Here is a 19,467-nt window from a genome sequence, read left to right on the forward strand (position 1 = left end):
TCACTTTCTTCTTCAATGTTAGACAGAATTAAGAAAATACAGTATTTTGCAATGTTAAGAACCAAAAGTGAGATCAGATTGTATTGATATTTCAGTCAAAACCACAGGCAATGGGAGAAACAATATAAACTCCTAATGCTCGTGTTTTATCCAAACTGACTCAGCCATGCTTGGTCTTCAAACCAAATCCTCAATCTTTGACCTCGATTTCACAGTGAAAAATAATCTGAAATAACTTCTTTCATTTCACTTGTTCCCAGATACTCATATTTTATACATTTGTGCCCACTGTTTTCTTGAAAAACAAGTGATCTGGAATTCAGTTAGTTACTCAAAGCTCCCTCTTTTCTTTCATCTGATGAAATACCTCAGACCACCAGGGTAATAGTACTATTCAGTGAGAAGTAAGGAGGCAAAGACCTGTGAACATGGCCTAAGAAAACACATTTCCCCTCTCTCCCACCCTTAAAACTGCCAGTTCCCAATCTGTAAGTCACGGAAGACGGAATGGGAAGGGCTGTGATGAATAATTACTGCTAGTAACTTCCTCCTGTTGCTTTATTCCCTTCTTGTTCCACATTGCAGAATACTGGTGGATGTGAGGAGTAGCTCTCTAGGCAGAGATAGAGGATGGAGAGGTTTGGGCAGCTTAAATACCTTTGTGAGCTTGAATTGCTTGCATTACCTGTGGCTAGCTGGCAGCCTGCTGTGAAAGAATGAACTAAACACCATCTATAGGCATTAAAGATTTCTCCTGTATCAGATTTTTAACCTTAATATAGAAGGTTACTGTCACAGATGATGCACAAACCAATCCCTTTTTTTTACCATTCAAATTAACATATGATTCTAGTTAATGATTTCGTGGTTTCTACTACCCAGAACTATGATAAAATGGTTATTTTGAACTCTACTGCAAAGATTAGGGAATAAAAATATAAAAAATCTGTTCTGCTGTGATGTTTCCTGTTTGAATTTTTGAAGGCCATTGTATTGCTCTCAATTCCATTTGATTCACTGCTTCTTTTGCTGAATTCCCTAAAAACAAGTAAAGCACAGTTCTAACATGAGGAAGGACTTTGGGATAGAGAAAATTTTTACTATTTCACAGTAGTACACAGTTATCAGAATTTGCTACCTATTAGAACAACAAACTCTAGGGACAAAAGGAATCCCTTTACTCTTTCCTTCTGCTAAGTATAAACTTTTTAACCTGTTATTCTTATGAATCATTTTGAATGCTCAATTTTGGGAGCAATTATCAGAGAAACTGGAAGTGCTGGAAATTGTTTATAAAGTAAGAAAATTATTTCCAAAGTCAAAAAAAGTCAAGCATCAGGGATCATGATACACTGGGATTCAAGAAACCGAGCAGTATTCTCCACTGTAGCATTTAGAAACTAGTTCTTTATAACAGCATATATAACTTGCTCTTTTCTGTGAGGATAATTAACATGAAGGCTTCTTACAAATGCCACTGAAATGCAGAGCTGATGGTTTATGAGCTCAAAATATTTTGCTGCACAGAGCAACAAAAGGCAGCAGTTGGACTTCATTGATTTTGTCACGCAGTGCACAGCTCTATCAGGCACACAAGGAAAGCTCTGAGGGGGTTAAAAGTCAATTGCAAGACCTGGGACCAGTGCCAATAAAATTGTACCTGGCCAGGCTTAAATTGAATTTTAGCTGCCAACTGTACATTTTCAGATCTCCAGAGGAAGCTGGTTCCTCCGTGTGGGTGAACTAGACAGAGGCAGCTGTTGAAATGGAAACCATTGCATCAGACAACTTGGGAACTGATTGAATTTAAAATTGGACTTTCTTATGCCTTGATTTTTACCTCAGAATGCACTGAGGAGATGCAGGTGGCTGATAAACAGAAATGTATCACTCAGCAAAGAGGTTAAAAAACCCTTCCAAACAAACAAGAATTTTGTCTTTTGGGAGAGGAAAAAAAATCCCTCAACAAATTCAGCAATAAGGTATAGGACCAGGCTCTTATTAGGAATAAATCAGATTAGTTATTCTGCTTTACATTAACATTAGTAGACTGATGCTCAGATTACTTGGTTAAGCCAGTGTAAAATTAATGTAATAGTGCATTTATTTGAATATAATTATATAAATCGTACCCTAGGATTAGAGCTGGATTTGGAATAATATGTACATATGTGTTATATATGTGTGTGTGACTATGCCCTAATGGAAGGAATAAATTGTAATTTTTTTAACCTGCGTATAAACACAATAAAAAGCATGTAAATATATCCAACTCCAAAATTGCACAGTAATAATTCCTGGAATTAAATTGTTCCTGTATTATGAAGAAAGTGCTGGGTCACATCCTAATCTTTTCCCCTACAGGATTTCAGATAATTCTGACCTGGGGTTCTCAGGTGGTGTGATTTCTTTCAGCTTCAGTGGGAACTGCATTCCATTTGCACCAGTGAAGGATCTAGTTTAGCGTGTTCATTCAACCGAGTCCAAGCTATAAATGTCCTGCTGGGTACACCTTCCTTGTCACCACTGATGGCCTTGGTGCCTGCTTCTAGTTCCTACACAGAAAGGAGAAAATCTATTTTTTATGTGACAGTTTTTCTTTTTAAAGCAATATAGAGAGACAGAACAAATAAAGAAACTATGTAATTCCTTCCAAAATAGGTAAGACAACAGTACAAGAAAGTTTACTGTGACTCTTCCTTGTATATTAGTCATTCTTGGTGATGTGCAAAGAGTTGTTCAGTCTTAGCTGGAACAGGATGTTCAAGTGAGCTTACCCTGATATGGTGTTATCAACCATAGCAAAAATAGAAATGTACATATAAAATTTTGCTTGTATTTCACTAATTCCAAGCCCACAGATACCATTTTTAAGTTTACTGTTAAATCATGTTTCCTAAAAACTGTTTTCATCATGAGATCTCAGTTGAATTTGTCATTGCCAGTAGTGAAGTGCTGTAAACCAAACTGATGACCCAAGGTCCTTAAAGAGTTTCCTTTGGTAACATAACAAAACACTTTTTTTTAAATAGAAATCAGAAGCTGAAACCTACCTCAAATATTTTTTTTTCCTTAAAATGTTTTTTTCCCACAAAATTTGAAACACAAATAGACAGAAGACACAGGCTAAAATCTAGTCTTTACAAAACCAAAACCACAGTATTTGTATAGCTCTAGCTATATTCAATTATATACATATACAATTCCTAGCAGGATGGTACAAAAAAATTCTTTCCTCCCCGTATCCAAGGTGAAGATAGGAAAATTAAGCAAGGGTTCTTGGCCACCATAGCATTATTTCAGAAAGTATCATAAACCATCGTTCTCTAAATTATCAAAGAAAAGAGACTTATGGAAAGATGTTTGTCTTGGTGCTCTTTGTCTGTGTTATCACTGCTTTAAAAAGGAGGAAGCATTACTGGGTCAGTTCAATTTCTATTGTACCTGTCTATCACAGCCCAGGTACGTAACTTCAGCCTTAGATAGATCAAAAAATAATGGCATCAGTGAAAAAAATTAAATTAGAATAATAAGTGACCTGGTATAACTTTAAGACCTGTTTGACTTTCAGATAAAACAAAAAAAAACTTTGATAAAGTGAGCACTCACTTTTATTTGAAGCTTATTTTTAGCCTCAGTAGAAGAGTGATATACTGCTCTCTGAGGAATAAGAAACAAGCATCATGGGTAACTTAATAGCAAATTTGGCTTTGAATTTATTTCCTATTCAAGCTTCAAGAATTTTTCACAAAGACTGGAATATTTTGGACTATTTTTAAAGAACAAACAGAATTCTCCCTCTCGGTATTCTGTCTACAAACTAAAAAGCCCTCTCTGACAGCTGAATTAAATCCTCTTTGAGGTGAAAAAATGGAACCCCAAGTACAGTACCTCCCTGGCATAATATCATTGAGCAGTTCTAAGCCCTTTGTTCTTTCTGAGCCTATTTTGAAAAGAGCAAAGATGTGCATGTGATATAATGGGGAATTTTCTTTGGTTGAATATTTCTTTCTTCCTTTCTCTGTGATTTATGTGAGTGCATAGGAAAATTTGCAATGGTCAGAGTCCAGAAAGTTCCCCTATTGTAATTCTCTCATTTCACATCTTTTTTCTTTTTCTTTCCTGACACATTCATCCTTTTCCCATCTCCAGATGCTTTCAAGCTTCTATTTTAACAACTGGTGGTTTTAGGTTTTTGGTTTTTTCCCCAGTGCCTTCATGATACTTTAAATGTTTTGTTCTCTGTACATGCAAAGTAACAAGTTAAGAATGCAAGATGACCTGTAGCACAAGCAAAACAAAACTGATAGAAACTCATTGCTCTGAAAATAGATATATAATTTCCAAATCTCAACAACATAGGTAGGTAACATTTCAAAGGGGAATACTTAACATGTGTCCTCAAGACAAACTAATATACAATTACACCATTATCTAATTTGGTATGTATTTAATTTGCAGTTTGCAACCATATATAAGCTTATCCTTTATTATAACAAAGTGGGCATTTAATCAGCAAATTTACAAAGGGCGTACATATAGCAGATTAACCTCACCTCTTTCAAGGCAAATTTAATTAAATTTTGGTCCCACAGAAATCAACAGAAATCTTCATACTTTGTAAAACAGGTCTAACTGTGGTAATTCATAAGGAGTCATCATATTGCTGTATTCCTTAAAGTTCTGCTTTCATTATCTTGCACACTAGTTTGGAGTTATTTTGCATTTTGAAGTGGTGTTTTTCTATTTGGTAAAGTCACTGTTATTAATTTCATGGTAAGACAAAGTGTTTTGGAGACTTTAAGTTATGTTTTTATCAGAGACCCATAATTTAGGATGTGGTGCTGTAAATACAAATGACTGCATCAGTGTTTTACAGCTATAAGTTACTACAGAATAATTTTCACTTTACAGTGACGTGCTTTCATTGGCATTTTAATAAAGGTGATTAACTAAAGATAGAATTCTAAAAAAGATTTGCCAGCTATATTTTCTGATCTTCACTCAATAATTTAGCACAGTGCATCATTTCTTAAAGTGCAAGCAATATGCACAACTTAATTAATTTGCATTGGATCTGACATGAGAAATGCTAAAAATGGTACTTGATATAACATACTGGTAATCATAAAGCAAATAATAAAAATACATTGAATTAGATTTTACCTCTAAAGACAAGGCTTAAGTCTGAATTGATTTGGTATGTTAACAAATACCCACTCATACATTTATCCAAACTGAGAGACATGGAAATAAACTGACACACTGAATTTCACAGAGGAATCTGTTATGAAATAAAATCAGGTCATTGGAATTCTGGCCCAAACCTTTAATTCAAAGTATTTTTTTAAACAAAACTAACAAACAAAAATCCACCACCACCACCACTCCCAATTAAAAAAAACAAATAAACAAACAAACAAAAACAAAACAAACCAATTACAAAACATCTCCCCTCCCTCCAATCTAGCTTTATTCTTTGGTAGCAAGGAGCAAAATCAGTTATTTTAATAAAACCCATCACTCTTGGATTGCACTCAAAAGTAATTTTTGATGCTTTTTTCTTGCTGTAGATGTTATCTCGTGCTAATTGAAATTCTAGCTTAGTAGACAACAGACATTGCAAAACCTACAAGAACAAAATGTCCCTTTGGGTCACGAGCAATTTATGGTAAAGCGGCAAAAAAAGGTGAGTTTTGGAGAGAGAATTAGTTTGTAGCCCACCTACAACTGTTTCAAACCAGATGCCTGTGCTGCAATGTGTCACACTCAGAGTATCTATAGGAGCTGCTACTACCTCTGAATTCCAAAAGTTACTGCAGTTCTGTCATAGATGATTATGTATAAATTATTCCCGTTACAAGAGCCTTTTTCAGCACCATGGATAGTAGCAGGTCCTGACTTTCCTGAGTGCCTTTCAGAGCAGTTACTGTTCATTCTAGTCCAAACCATGATATCATTTTATGTATATATATATATATATATATATATATATATATGTATATTTATATGTGTGTGCGTGTGTGTGTGTGTGTGAGAGAGAGAGAGATAAATAGTAACTAATAGATGCCCTAAAGAGAAACCAAGGAAAGGCAACAAGACTGATGGCATTTTAGAACACATAATCTAGAAGGAAATTTTAAACAAACATTTAAGATTGAAAATTAAAGTGCTTAGTTTTTGAAAAGTAAACAAACATGCACAGAAAGGGGCAAGGTACTATTCACCATTTCTATCAAGTGCGGCAAGAAGAATCAGTTTAATTTGCCATGAGTGTGTTTTATATGAAATATTAGCAGTAACAGCATAACTGAAATCAAAGATATATTACTTGGCAAAGATATCAAAATGATAATTAATCTGAGGTTTTAAGAGCGTGTTGGCAGCAATATGTATGCACTAAGTATGTTATACTTTAACTAATGGTAGTGGTCTCCTTTAACATCCTTTTAATTCTAAATTTTGAATGTTAAAGTCTACTTTTTGGTAGCCAAGACTCAAGTGTTTAAAAATGCTCCAATTTCTTACATGCTGATCACATAGCCCACTGTAATCAAAATTCCACATAATTATTTGGGTCATCTACCCAAAACAGAATCATTCAGATTCATCTGTTGCTCTCTTGATCTTATAAGGGAAACCAAATCAGATAACTAAAAACCCCAGGAAATAGGCCAAAAGCCAGGGTGTGTCCACATTTACATTTTTAAATCTAGATATTTACTGAGACTCGCCCATACATATGAAGATTGCATTTGTTAACCGAAATCCTTTAGATTTTCTTTTATGTATTAAATAAAGGATAGTAAGTGTAAATGAAAAAAAAAAAAAAGTTGAAATTAAAACATTTAATTTCACTGCAGGATTGATCATTTTCCAGCAATTTTTACTGTTTACAATAAGTTATACAGAGCAAAACATATTTTTTGTATATTTCATATTTCTATATTCAACTATTGAGAGTCAAAACCAGTAATGAGCAACTCTATTAGAATCTCAGTAACACCAAGCTACTTAGAATGAGTGATTTACATAGTAATTGCCCAGTATTTTTTAGCAGTTTAAACGGCAAGAGATAGTACTTTCCCTAAACATTCCTCAAGAAGTTAATGACCCAAAAAAGAACCATGTAAAGCAGGTAATCACTTGTTAATTGATCTGCTACTAGTCCTCTATGAAACATCGAGCAATGCATCAGCTGTGGAACCTTGAGAATACATTTGCTGGTTGTGCTGTACCTTGGGACAAGCTGCAAAGATGAGTACCCAAATATTTATTACAGAAACAGAAAGTGTTGACAGCTCATTAATGAGATAAATATGCAGTTTTCTGTGAATCCAGAGATGCCTACATACTTTTCAAGATCTGTGAATATGGCTAAGACCCCACCAGATAATCTACCACAGTGCCCACTGTGCAAAGCTTTATTGTTGCAAAGAGAAAAAGAAGAGTGCATAGTGAGAATGAAAATTTCCTTCAACTGAAAAAAAAATCTGTGATGACAACAGGCATGAATGTGCTCAGAGGATGCAAATCACAACTTGCAGAAAGCTGGTTAAGTAGGTTTTTTTTCTGTCATCTTAGAGATTTCTTTGTTTCGTTGCAGTTGATAAAGGTCATTATAATCCATTATGCACACTGGCATATGTAATCTGTCCTTTTAATTTCTCAAGGCTCAGACCACACTCATTTCTGTAAAATGGTAGAAGTGCATAAAAGGTGTATCCAGAAGCAGCATGCAAATGTTCATACTGTTTATTTGCACATCAATCTCTAGCATGTTTTTAAAACACATTTCTTCATAACTCAAAGAGGATGGTAAAGAGGGAAGAATAGGAGCAAAGAAATACTGAGTGGTTTGAGTGATCATCCAATGGTTTGGGTTTCTTCCTGTGCTGGGCAAACAAGAATCTCAGAAGCTTTTATGAATTTTAGTCTGCATTGGACCTTTCCTGAGTGATTGTGCAGGGGAAGTTTTGTTCTGAACAAACAAAAGGCATGCAGCATGAGAATGCTCTGGAATTTGTAAAAGATGGAAGGAATTGAAAAGGCAAAGACCCCATAGGACCCAACCAACTCAGCCATTCTACATTCTTTAAACATACCACATGAGAGCACATTAATCAAGCAGTGAAGAGGTGAAGATGACAACCTGAATAAATTTTTAGCCAGAATTGATGACTGTAGAGGTATTTGGGTTTATGGTCTACATTAGCAATAGTAAATAATTTCAACATTCAGGGACTTATGATAGAATTTAGTGGTCTATCATTAACTTCATTTTCAATTAAATAAATTCTATCCACATTTACAGTATGAGCTGGAATACAAAATAAGGCTGCCAGATGCTGAATCTGATTTAAAGCAAATACAATGGAGAAGCAGCATTCACAGGAAAAATATTACAGGGAAATTATAATATTCATATCAGTCTTAGGATATACCTGATCAGAGGTACTTGGTAAATGACACAGAAATAATTATGATCTCCCCAATAAAACAGGAGGAGAAAAGCTATCTTGAGTTACATGATTGTGAATGGTGTGTGAAAAGAATAATGTTGTCATTACATGGCTGATAACCAAGTTACCTGATCTTGGCACACACATATCACAGCAGAAATCTGCATCATAAGAAAGACATGGAAAAAAAAAAACAACCCACACACCAAACCAATAGAAAGGTAAAAGATTGAGTAATATATATTTTTTTCTTTTACCCCTGAGGGGCCCAAACAAAAAGAGAGAAATATACAAAATGGAGAATACTAACAAAGAACACAGTTTTTTTAGATATAACATTAGAACAAATTCATAGGACCGTTGAAGCCCCTAGCCATTTTCCAAGTATACAGTAGGGAAGAAATCCATTTGATCTGAGGATATCCTTTATAGTTTGCCCTTGCTTTTGGAAGCAGAAGTCACCAGACTCTTGGGGAGGCTTCAGTTCAAAACATGCAGCATATCTGTAGTCCCAATTGCACAGGGAATGGAGACAGCAAAGACAAGACGGGAAAGATATCAGGACAAGAGCCTAGAATTTTTTTCAGTGGGACATAAATGCATATTTAACTCCATTTCTATTAAAGAGAAAGTTCAGAGAATGAGGCTAAATTTTCAGCTCTCCATTAATGGAAGTTTCTTCTTCTCCTTGACAATTATCTCTGTGCTAAAATTTCACTTTTACACCTTCCTTCAAAGACACTGGTGAATGAACTATATACTGACATCCACAGCTACTTCTGCCATCAGCTGCAGGCTGTTTTTCAATTTTGTTTTTCTCCCAGTTAATATTTCTTTGGACTTTTTCCATTATACTGAGTAATGTGTGGGCCAGAAGGATGCATGTGGCATGTATTTCACAGAGCTTTACTAATACTTTTATTTCATTATATGATCTTTTTTTCTCCTTTCCATGGACTTCTACATAAAGCTCCCCAAATTGCCTTGTGTGGCAAAAGCTTGGCTGATTACTTTGAAAATGAGAGCAAAATCTATAGAGACACTGACAAGACATACATTTTGCTGGCATATGTAGATACCCATATATTTCACTCTGCAGTTTAGAGAAAATGAGCTTAAAAATATTTTGTTAACAATATCTTGGGTGAGTGATGCAATTAGCTATTATTTAGAATGCACTGTGCATGCACTATAGAATATTGAGCTAATGTTTTTTCTTATTAAGCATTTCCAGACCTTGAACAAATACAGTTTCCAGTTCTTCTTTTAATTTTCTTTCTACTGTTAAGTGGGAAATGGCCAATTGAATATGTCACTCTACTTGTCTGAGAGAAAACATTTTCATCTACTCTGTCTTGACAGAAGAAAATATAAACACTTGAGTCTTTTCAAATCTCTGCCAATGGAAAATGTTAAGACAGAAACCATAAGAAAGCAAGCTGAAGACAGACCACAACCATCTCTTCTTTACTGTTTTTCTCATTATTACTTCTTGGAGGGAGATCGTAATCCAAAGATTGAGTCATATAGTAGACAGGATACAGAGGTATGGAAATTATTTAGCTCCTAAGTGAATTGAAGAAGTCTGGATGAAAGTAATGTTTCATTAATGTAAGGACATGGAATCAAAAATGAAATAATATATTAATTGCATTTTTTTTCTTTTAACATCAATGAAGCTTCCAAAGATATGGGAAGATTGCATATGTTGAAAACCTTCATGTTTTTATGCAATCACTGATATTTTTAAACTAATCATTAACATTTATGAGAAGGAAAAAAGAAAACAATTTCACGTGAAGAAATTTCTTTCCAGAAACTTCCTCAAACTGGTCTTATAATGTAACAGATGACTAAGATCCTGTATTGGGGTTGCATGACCAGGTTTTGGTAGTTTGGTGGGGGGGGGTGGTGGGCTACAGGGAAGTTGCTCTGAGTAGTTGCCCGAAGTTTCCTCCATGTCTAGCTGAGACAATGCCAGGTGGCTCAAAGATGGACCTGCTGCTGGCCAAGGCTGACAGAAATGGTGGTAATGCCTCTGTGATAACACATTTAAGAAGGGAAAAAAAAAAAAATAAAAGGTCTGGCTCAGATATAATTGTGAGCAGTTGAGAAGGTGTGAGAGGAACAGCCCTGCAGACACCAAGTGAGGAAGGAGGGGCAGGAGCTGCTCCAGGCACCGGAGCTGAGACCCCCCTGCAGCCCCTGCTGAGCCCGAGGTGAGGCTGCCGTGCCCCTGCAGCCCAGGGAGGGCACAGGGGAGCAGAGATCCACCCACAGCCCAGGGAGGAGACCTGCTCCAGGATGTCTGAGACGAGGCTGTGCCCCTGTGGGAGCCCTGGGCTGGAGCAGGCTGGGGACAGGGACCTGCAGACCCATGGAGAGAGGAGCCCAGACTGGAGCAGGTTTGGTGGTAGGACCTGTGAGCCTGTGGGGAACCCAGGCTGGAACAGGCTGTGCCTGAAGGGCTGAGCCCTTGGAAGGGTGATCCACATTGCAGAAGTCTGTGGAGAACTGTTGCCTGTGGGAGGGATTCACACTGGAGAAGTTCATGGAGAACTGTCTCCTCTGGGAGGAATCTCATGCTGGAGCAAGGGAAGGACTCCTCTCCCTGAGCAGCAGGAGAAGCCATGGATGGTTATGGATGGAAACAGACCATGACCCCCATTGCCTGTGCTGTTAGTGGGGAGAAGGTAGAGCTGGAAAGAATGGGGTGGTGGGGAAAGTGCTTTTAAGGTCTTACTTTACTTCTCATTATCCTTCTCTGATACTGCTATGAATAAATTAAATTATTATCTCCAATTATTGCTGAGTGTTCTCTCTCTCTTTGCTGAGTCCTTATCTCTACTCATTAACACTTTATTAGATTTTCTTTTCCCTCTCCAGGTTGCAGGGGGTAATGTGAGAGACTTTGGTGGGTGCCTGGCATCCAGCCAGGGTCAACCCACTCTGTATCACTACCTGAACAGATTTATCTGTGGTCAAGGACTCCAGAGTACCTTCCTGCATCTGAAATCACAAGGATTTGAAGGTACAGACATACCATCTCTTATTCCTGGAAGCAATTTAAGCTCTACTATGCACAGAAAAAGAAATCAAGCCATTACTAACATGAAGAGTAAATGCCTGAAGAGTACATGACAAACTCATAAACATATGTTTGTTGAAGTCTCATGTTCTATTGTCAGAAATAGCTACTATATCTGCAGAAATTATTCATTGAAAGAAAACATATTAAAATGTCAACATTTCTAAAATGCATAGTTCAACTTGTTCTGATTATTATGTAAGCCACAGTAAAAATTAATTTTCTGACAGAAATCCTAGAGAAAGCAGAGAGTGGAGCAGTTGTTCATTGGCCATAACACATGAGAGATCGTGCCTGGCTTTTCTAGAAGCAGCAAATTTAGATTACCTCCAAATATAGAATAATGGACCAGATAGTCTGTTTCAATCTGGCTTTTTTTCTATGATCCTTTGTTCAGAGTGGACCAGATGTCTGCTGTTTAGTTAAGAATTAACACTGTAATTGTTTAAAAAATTATACCCAGCACACCAAGGTGTGGCACAGGTGTGTTTTAACTGCTCTGCTGTGAGTTCCCCTAATTAATGACTAGGCCTCTGGATGTTCAGCCAGGTTTCTTGTTTTGGGGATGGCTTTTTGTGTTGATTTGTTTGGGTTGATTCTTGTTGGCTGCTTTTTTTTTTAAGGCTACATGCTCACTGTATTAAAAAGAAGAGGAAGTACAAAATGATTAAGAGCTGCAATTACTAAAGCATCAGACAAACACTTCTATGTGTTTGTGCTGGTTTTGGCTAGAGTAGAGTTAATTTACTTCACAGTAGCTGGTATGGGGCTGTGTTTTGAGTTTGTTCGGAAATGGCTGTGGATAATACAGACATGTTTTTGTGGTTGCTGAGCAGGTCTTGCTCAGAGCCAAGGCCTTTTCTGCCTCTCACACCACCCCACCAGTGAGTGGCACAAGGAGCTGGGAGAGGACACAGCCAGGACAGATGGCCAGAACTGACTCCAGGAGTATTTCAGACCATATGACATCATGCTCAGGATATAAAATGGGGAAAAAAGAGGAAGGGGGGGGGGGACACGTGGAATGATTTGTCTTCCTAAGACACTGTTATGTGGGATGAAGCCCTGTTTTCCTGGAGATGGCTGAACATCTGCCCAACCATGGAAAGCAGTAAATCCGTTCCTTGTTTTGATCTGCTTGTGTGTGCAGCTTCTGCTCACCCTATTAAAATGTCTTTATCTCAATATATGAATTTTCTATCTTTCACCCTTCAGATTCCCCACTGAAGGTGGTGGGGGGATGTGGTGCTCAGTTGCCAGCTGGCCTTAAACCACTGCAGAGTTGTCACACACAGGTCCATGAGAGAATTCTGCTGCTAATAGGGGACAGCTTCTGTTGTTCCAAGGTGAGTCTTTTCCAAGGAAAAAGTTAAAGAAAACCTTACACGGTACAATAAGCATGTGCAGCTGTTAATAACCATTATTCATTAAACATCCTGAAAGAGGGGATCGACTCCTCTGTAGGATTGAAAAAGGTGAAAATTTCTGGGGAAGGGCAGGCACTCAGAAAAGGAAGAAAAATACTAAGTTTATGTCAATCACATCTCAATCATACACTCACAGTTCTCCAACAGCAGAGGAAACTTAACTCTCCCATGTTTAGTCCTACCTTGCCTTTTTTGCCTGTACTCTTGGTCACTTCAATACAAAAACTTTCAGTACAAAAACTGTAAGTTGAGTGGATGTACAAAAAACAATACTTAGAATTTCCTCTTAATTCCCTGAGCTCAATTTTCATCTGATGGGCTGACCTCAAGCAGCAGATTTGTATCATTTTATTGTCTTTTTGTCTGATGGGTTGAAAAGGAAAAAAACCCAAAACATTTGTACACAAAATACAGAAGAGAAATCCAAACTAATATTTTTTTTCCTGGTACATTACAAACTGTCTTCTTCTAGGTTTTAGTTTTTAAGAACTTATTTTTAAAAGACAAAGAGAAGGCCTTTCATATACAACCTAATTTTGTGGTTCTCTTAACTGCTAAATATTTTGATTTGCTAATCTAGTGTATTCTTAATTTACATCTAATAAACCAAAAGACTGAAAATGTTTACTGCAATTTTTACTAATTGTTCAAATGCATATTTGATATATTATGACAACAGAAATACCACTGTAACTCAGTAGGGTACATTTTAGCTCAGTGGTGGCTAAATCTTCCCTAATTGGCATATCTGTTTTGAGAAATAAATATACTACTGTAGTAACAGAAGGAAGCACAAGAAAAAAAGTAACAATACAGAAGGAATTCTCTCAAAATTAAAACTGTCATCACTCTGTAATTTTTAACTCATCAGTGATTTTCTGTCTTTAAAAAATATTTTTATATACTAAATAGCTGTTGTAGTTTAGTTTATGCTACTCAAAGTCTGTATTTATCACAAAGAAATTAGGTTTATGCTTGAAGTTTCAAATGCCAGGCAGGAAAGTATAAGTAATACAGATCAATATATACTTTATGATCATTTAAACTTCAAAACATACATAGGCAGGTCAAAACTATATAACATGGAGCTCTTTTTCTGTCATAACAAAGTGTAATTTACATTTCTAATTCACTTTGAACATCATAGATTTTATTGCTAAAGTACGATCTCCAAAACATGATGTTACAAAAATGTAATGGTAGTTCCACACAAGTTGTTCAACACATAGTAGCATAAATAATTGCATTAATACTTTCTCACACTGAATAGATTCTTTGGTGATTAGAGGAATAACAGGCAAGGCTTGCCTTCTTGATAGGTATGACAGCCACATTTTATATCACTAATTCAGAATGAGGTTTATGAAGATACTTTTTGATACTGCCTCAATTGAAAACTCTCTCTGTTATCAGTAAGCCCCTTCTCCTTATCCCTCCAGAATGCAGAAACAAAACCAGATCTTGAAACAACTTCCTGTAACTCCCTGCAAATATAATACTCCACGTCCTTTACATCTCTCTAAAGGAGAAATTATGCGTACCTTAAGAAAAATAAAATTATTAAGACTGTGATAGAGAAACTTTTACCCAAAAATTAAACAAAATGGAGATATTGTAGGATTTTTTAGACTTGACAACACTGTACTTAATTTCATGTGAACAACCTTGAGATCCTCTATAGAGAAAGCAATTTAGGGAGATATAAAGTGAAGTTGTATCTGTAGTTGCCATCACCTGACATTCAAAACCCAGTGATATTTGCAGGTCTGAAGAGATTCCTGTGATTTCTTGTGAGAGCTTTATGCCCATGCCTCTCAAAAATGCAATACATTTTCTGTGAAACTAGTTCTTACCTGCTACCACATTCTGCTGAGCTCCTCTCTGAAAAGCACCAACTCAGAATCCTTGCAGACTCCAAAATTCAGATTTGACATCTATTTTCTTCTTCATGGAAAAAGTCTGGGCTCCTGCTGAAATCTCCATCCTGTCATCATAAAGGGATGTAGATATCAGTACTCTCTCCCTGAGTTTGAAACTGCTGGTGGCTAGGAAAGGGAAGTTCCTGTATCACTGGCTGGGGGCTGTGTACAAATCACAAACGGGACGGGGCTGCTGTGTAACACGTCTCGAGCTGTTTATTTTTTAGCATCAGTCTCATTACACTGTTATGACAGTGGGAAGATGCCAGCAGCTCACATCCCAGGCAACAGACCAAGAATTTAATGTTACAACTTACTTTATAAACTTTTTGACCAATCACACAAAGCAAAAGCATATTGACAGTTCTATCCAATCACAATAAGCATACATACCTTTGGTCAAAACAATGCTTGCTTATTTCAAATACAATACTTGCTTATAAGCCTCAAGATACAATGCACAGAGCTCCATTATTAAGCTTAGACCTTCCTAATATCTCACCAGAGATACTCTTTTGCAACTTAGGAAATTATTCTACCCAAGCGTTAATACACAGACCATTGTTCTATTTGTCCTTTCTTTCTACTTCTTGTATAATTTTCCTGCTGACAAATCTTATAGCTACTGCTTGGCTCTAATCACCATCCTGCTGTCTCTGAGGTCTGCCTTTTGCAATGTGCCCAAAACCCTCTAATTTTAAGGAATCCCATATTCCTGTATTTCACAAATGGGAAGTTTCTTAATTTCACCTGCTGAGGGACATTTTGTTTTCTTGACAATGCACCTGCCAACAAAACCCAACAAACAGTTTGAAAAAAAGAACACTATTTTGAAAAGGGAAAAAAAAATACAGAAATGATAATTGGCAGATGTGCACTAGACAATATTTTGGTTTTTTATTCCAGTCAGAACTGATTACAGATATGCCCCATACATCTGCTGCTGGTTCTGTATTATCCTTGTGAGCTTCAATGAGTGGATCTCTGCTGCACCACAGCATTCTGCTGTCTTACCTGGGTTCTGAGGCCTTCTGAGGTAAATTGCTATGAAACACCTATGACTTCAGAGCTTCTCTGAGTGACAATCTAATGTCTGGTCCAATGCACAACATAAATCTGAATAATTTCTACTCTGCTTTGGGTTTGATTACTGATAAGTGGGAATATAAAATCCTGATTTGAAGGAAAGTGCATTCTAAGGAAAAGGAGGTCATAACAGGAAAACTTGAAAAGATAAGAGAGAATCTTTTATCTGAGAAGAAGAATCAATGAGATTGAGGCACTGTACCAAAGAGTTTGTAGCATGTATGAGCTAGAAAACATTGAACTATCACTTTTTTCCCCTTTAAAAAATTTTTAAGGGAAAAGAGCAAAAATAAAAATGCAATTAAAATTTACTTCTCTCCAAATTACTCCTACTAAGAGTATGTCTTACAGAAATTGTGGTGGTTTCATTACATAAAATGTGTGACCTCAGCATATTATTTTGAAAGACTCGTGCACAAGTGTCTTGGAATAGCATACCCCTTTTTCTAGAACAACTTCTGCTCAGTAATTCCTAGGGTTTGGTTCTTTGTCCAGAAACATTCCCCTCCAAGAATGAGTATTTACTGTCTCACAGCATTTTCCCTTTTGATCCTGAGGAAAAGAGGGTTTTGCCCTGTCTGATTTTTCAATTTCGTATTTCCAGTATTTAATACAGGCATTAGAAATGCCACATGGGCTCATACCTTTGTTCTTGAAAAATGTTTAACAAGTAACTGACTGGAAATTCCCTTACTGATTTGCCTTCATGTGGTTTTTACTTCCAAAACAAGAAATTATGTCTAGCTTTTGGAGGAATATTACAACTGCTTAATTCTGTTGCTGGAGTTGTCTGAATGATTTCAGTTTTGCAAACAGAAATCTTTATGTTTTTCTGTTTATACTGAATGAAGCATTGATTTGCAGATGTATTTTTAATCTGTTACTTCAAACAAACCTTTCTGCTCAAACACAACTTCTTTTTGCCCACTTGGACAACAGCTAAAGTCAAGCCCAAAAATTCCAGTTTAAAATTCCTTTAAACTGACAACTGTATTGGAGTTGCCAGACTAGCTGTCTATCAGTAAATCTTCTAAAAGAAAAAGCAGTTAAAACAAATTTATTATAAGTTGCACTGGTTCTTCCTGTTGGTCACCCTCTTAATTTTTAGTGGAACCTAATATACAACATACAGCAATGAGCAAGCAGCACTGGCTCATTCTAGCAAGTGCTTTTCAGCTGAAGAATCCAAAACATTTTCAGTTACCAGAAAATCCTAAGAAAACCTAGAGAAGCTGAAAGACAATATCTTTGGATCAGGGGTTCTCATTTGCACAGATGCTTGTGCCAGGGCAAAATCTTGCAGATTTTGAGACTTTTAAGACATTAATGATTACAGATTACAGAGGCTGCCAGTCCTACTTTATTTGGTCTTTTTTTTTTTTTTTTTTTTCTATTCTAGAGAACTCCAATATGGTGCTGCTTTGGCATATTCTTAATTCTGTGTTCTTTATTTGAATCTTTATTACTAAACAAAAAATAGTGTTCATTTTGGTTTTCCTTTCATCTGGATTTTCTGGATGCTGAAGACTTATGCCTGGATCTTTCCCAATTTATATTTATCTGAAAATAAAATAAATAAAAAATAATTAGGTTCAAGTGTTTGAAATCTACTTATATAATTCATACAAAGCTGTCACTTTATTTTTGCGTGAAATTGGACAATTGCAATATTATAATTTTTTAAATGATTGTTGGTGAAGAACTATGTCAGGGCCTATAGGTGCACAAGGCAGCTACAGAAATTGTAGTATATTGGTTTTGTTTGGTGTTTTCTTGCCTGGGTTTTTTAATTAAAAAGACCCAAATCCATTCAAATTTAAGTGGGGTTATCTATCTTTGTGACAGATTTAGATAGGGGATAATTCTAAATTGGAAGTGGCATTCAAGACCCTGGGGATATATGAATTTTTTTCTTTTAAATCTGGGCAGGAAAGAGATTCCATCAATAAATGGTGAAGATTTTTAAGGTATCAGAACAAAATACCAGTAAATTGTCTGATTCAAAGTACAGAGGTCTTTTTAAATAATTTAATCTACAAATAATTTTTATTGATGATTAGAAATTTTCCTGCATAAGCAATAGCAGTGAAAATCAGGGAGACGAGTTTTTCATGGAGAAGTAAATGGACTTTTTAATCTGCTGACTTGATCACTGATCTCCTTTGGATACTGAGAGATCACAGAGCTTGACAGATTAATGGAAAGGACAGCAAGACCTTATTTAGCTTATTCATAGCACAGCAGTCTGTGAACAAATATAAAAACAAGCAACAGAGAATAAGCAGATTATGCCTGGAAGCAGTCCAGAAAAAGATAAATCACGAAACATTACAAGTATACCACAAGAAAAAATATTTCTCAGTCTGCAGGTGCTACAACTCAGACTTCACTCATTCACTGTACTGGATGCTTGCCCAAGCCAAGTACATGAAGCTGTTGCTGATCCTGGAATTGCAGCAGAAAACTAACTTATTCCCAAAATTTTTTCTCTCCACAGATTTGTAAAAATTAATGTCTGATATACACTGGGGAATTTTCCTTTGCATGGTAAAGTGTGCAGACAGCCTGAAGTGGTCCATGAAGAAAATGAAGAGTTATACTTCAGATCGGATAGCATTAAGTGTCATGTAATTTCTGGAGAATAAATGACAGGGAAAATGTGCAGAAAGCCTGGGAAGGCTGACAATAGGGAAAGTAATGGTGGAAATAGTAAGACAAGTGATGCATAACCAACATCCAAGGGAATCAATGCTTCTTAAAAACCTGTACTACCTCCTTCTTCTCTGTCACAGAGCTTTGTTTCCTAAATTTGGAGCAGCATTGCTTGACACATAGCAGTAATGTAAATTACTGATACTTCTTTTTACCTGGCTGCTTGATGCAGATTTTACAGATGATGAAGCTAAAAATCTCACCAGGGAGAAATAGCTTCATTTTTTTCTGAAGAGTAACATATTCAGAACTCAGGAGCTGAATGTGAAAAAGAAATACAGCACTTCCCTGCAGGTCCCCTTTCCTGTGGTTACTATTAGCAAGGATCCACTGAGAATAAGTTGTTGAATTAGAAGCATGAATGTTCACTTAATAAGAAAACGATGGAATTTTGTTAGTGGGTGATATCTTCATGTTCCTGCAGATATGAGAGTATGTGTCAGGGGTTCTTTATCAGCCATCTTCTAAAGGATTTAAATTTTACATGCATAATTAAACTAAAGAAAAAAGTTGCTTTGTAACAAACTTTATTCTAAAATTTCTAGTCAGGAGCTCAATGATTTGATTCTAATGGAGAAATACAAGATGCATATTAATATTAAAAAATAAATAAGCCAGAGCTCAGCAGGGATTTCCCCCCCCTCTTCCTTCCATCTTTGGATTTTTAAATATCTAAATAATATCAGTACTAAACCAATAACCATAAAAGAATATTCAGAGCACCAAGTGACTATGTTAAGCACTAGTTTTCATGCACTAGTTAACCCTGGGGA

The 19,467-nt window shown here is 36.3% G+C and overlaps 1 long non-coding RNA gene across 4 annotated transcripts in view; it reads right to left on the reverse strand.

Annotated features, from left to right (window-relative positions):
- Positions 1–19,467, reverse strand: part of LOC110476345 (uncharacterized) — a 125,492-nt gene that overhangs the window by 27,429 nt on the left and 78,596 nt on the right. For all 4 annotated transcript variants that reach the window (XR_014949616.1, XR_002466397.2, XR_014949612.1 and 1 more), the window contains 2 exons: positions 14,831–14,961; positions 2,384–2,555 (listed from right to left, as the gene is read on the reverse strand). This is a non-coding gene — a long non-coding RNA (uncharacterized LOC110476345). The remainder of the gene's footprint in view (positions 1–2,383; positions 2,556–14,830; positions 14,962–19,467) is intronic.

The sequence above is a fragment of the Lonchura striata genome, chromosome 1, assembly GCF_050655825.1.
Source record: "Lonchura striata isolate lonStrDom1 chromosome 1, ASM5065582v1, whole genome shotgun sequence".
Lineage (NCBI taxonomy): Eukaryota > Metazoa > Chordata > Aves > Passeriformes > Estrildidae > Lonchura > Lonchura striata.